Below are 2,487 nucleotides of genomic sequence, written 5' to 3' on the forward strand. Positions count from 1 at the left end.
CTAGGAGAGCCCCAGGCGGGCCGCAGCCCTGGGAGGCGCCGCCGCCACGGGCGGGCGAACCGGTGTCCTCCTAGCCAGCAGGAAGCGCGGCGCTGCCACCAGAGTCGTCGGCGTTGCAGGCAGCCGCCAGCAAGAGCCCACCGCCGGCCCGCGCGGGGGCACCTCAGCCGGACGCCGCGACCCCGCCGTCCCTCAGTCGCGCCGCATCCGGGTCCCGTGCCGCCGCACTCACCTGCCCCAGGGCTCCACTGCCACAGCTGACTACCACTCCGGGTGCACGGTCAGCAGTCCTTGGGGTCGCAACCTCCTCGCTCCGGCGCCCCCATCCCCGCCTCTCTCAGTCACTTCTCGCCGGCTCCGCGAAGCGTTACACCCGCCCACCACCCACTGCCATGGCCCGCTCCGCCGCACCGACAGACGGAGCACGCGCGCGTCTCCGCCTTCCCCGCGCCCGCGCGTGCGCGCGCGCTCCCTTCCTAGGCAGGCCTCCCGGCAGCCCCCGCCCCGTCCTGTGCACCGCTGGGACCAATCCCCGGCCCCGCGGCGGTGGCGGCGGCGACGGCCGGCCTGGGGAGGCCGGGAGGGAACTCGCAACGCCACCTAGTCCTCTCCGGCCGCCTCTGCGGCAGTGACACCACTGCGCGGCGGTTCCTGCCTCTTTGCGGAATAGAGAATCCCCAGCCAGCCGCCTCCGGTAGAGAGCCATTACCTGACTCGGCCTTCGTAGCCTCTTCCCGAGAGACTCCTCTGTTGCTAGTCTTCTTGCCGGCCTTCTCCTCCCAGCCCTTCTTCCCAATTCCTTTCTGCGACATGAAACTGATTCCTCGGTTCCTCGGTTCTTCCCGGGGCAGCTCTTTGCCGAACCCTCTCTCTTTGCGTCTCCCCATCTGTCATTCCAGTTCTGGGTTTGGGGCTCTAGCTCGGTTGCCCTCAGTCCCTGCACTGAGAATGGTCATTTAAAAGGAAAAGTCCAGCCTTTCAAGCCTAATATTCTTTATCTGTGTATTTTTTTTCCTTTTGAGACAGAGTCTCACCTTGTCGCCCTGGATACACAACAGCTAGCATTTATCTGCCGAACCTTAAACTTTATCCAACATTTTTTGCTTACCTTGTCTATTAGTATCTTTTACTTCAACCAGAAGGTCATGGTCCTCTTTTTAGTGGGACATTTGAATTGTATTACGTACTTAGGAAAACCAAAATTATAACTAATTTTAAAGCTACTATATTGTAAATTAATACTACCGCAATAGCTTTGGGCAAATCGTTGAGTAGTCTGGGATAGAATCTAGAAATAGAACCTGATACGGAAAGGTGGAAAATCAATTCAGTGATAAGAGAATAATTTGTTCCATAAATGACTGTCGTTTTAATAATTTGTTCCATAAATGACTGTCGTTTTAACTGACTCTCCATTTATACTAAAGCAAGATCCATACCATATTTTAAAAATAAATTTCAGGCTCAGCGGCTAGGGCGCCAGCCACATACACAGGAGTTGGCGGGTTAGAACCCAGCCCAGACCTGCAAACAACAGTGACAACTACAACCAAAAAATAGCCAGGCCTTGTGGCAGGCACCTGTAGTCCCAGCTATTTGGGAGGCTGAGGCAAGAGAATCACTTGAGCCCAAGAGTTTGAGGCTGCTGCTAGCTGTGATGCAACAGCACTCTACTGAGGGCGACATAGTGAGACTCTGTCTCAAAAATAAATAAATAATAAATTAAAGAAGAACTAAAGATATAAAAAAATTATAAAATAAAAACTTAAAGGAAGCTAGATGCTGTGGCTCATGCCTTTAATCCTAGCACTCTGAGGCTGAGGTGGTGGATTGCCTGAGGCTCATGAGTTCAAGACCAGCCTAAGCCAGAGTGAGACCTCCTCTCTAAAAATAGCCAGGCTTTGTGGCAAGTGCCTGTAGTCTCAACTACTCTGGAGACTGAGGCAAGAGAATCCCTTAAGCCCAGGACTCTGAGGTAGCTGTGAGCTATTATGCCACAGCACTCTACTGAGGGCAACAAAGTAAGACTCTGTCTCCAAAAAATAAAATAAAATAAATAAAAACTTAAAGGAAATCTCTTAAAGAATAGCAAAATATCTTTGTTGAGGCAGAAACTTTAAGCAAGACAGGCAGCCCAGGATAATTAAAGAAAAATAAAAACATTTGTCTACATAAATATTTTGAAGTTTTTGCATGGCATTACAATGACAGATTTGGGGGAAGAAAAACATTGGATGGAATTGAACTCAACAAAAATATGGCAGGTGGCACCCATATGTCAGTGGCTAGGGCACCGGTCACATACGCTGAGGCAGGTGGGTTCGAACCCAGCCCTGGCCAGCTAAACGACAATAATGACAACTGCAACAAAAAATAGCTGGGCGATGTGGCAGGCGCCTGTAGTCCCAGCTACTTGGGAGGCTGAGGCAAGAGAATCGCTTAAGCGATTCTTAAGCCTCAAGAGGTTGAGGTTGCTATGAGCTGTGA

The 2,487-nt window shown here is 51.8% G+C and overlaps 1 long non-coding RNA gene across 1 annotated transcript in view; it reads right to left on the reverse strand.

Annotated features, from left to right (window-relative positions):
* LOC111725148 overlaps positions 1-403 on the reverse strand; it is a 73,979-nt gene extending 73,576 nt beyond the window's left edge. Inside the window, exon 1 of the long non-coding RNA XR_002773286.1 lies at positions 233-403. This is a non-coding gene — a long non-coding RNA (uncharacterized LOC111725148). The remainder of the gene's footprint in view (positions 1-232) is intronic.
* Between the last annotated feature and the right edge of the window lie 2,084 nt (positions 404-2,487).

This window comes from Otolemur garnettii, unplaced genomic scaffold (genome assembly GCF_000181295.1).
Source record: "Otolemur garnettii isolate 467f Iridium unplaced genomic scaffold, OtoGar3 scaffold00032, whole genome shotgun sequence".
Lineage (NCBI taxonomy): Eukaryota > Metazoa > Chordata > Mammalia > Primates > Galagidae > Otolemur > Otolemur garnettii.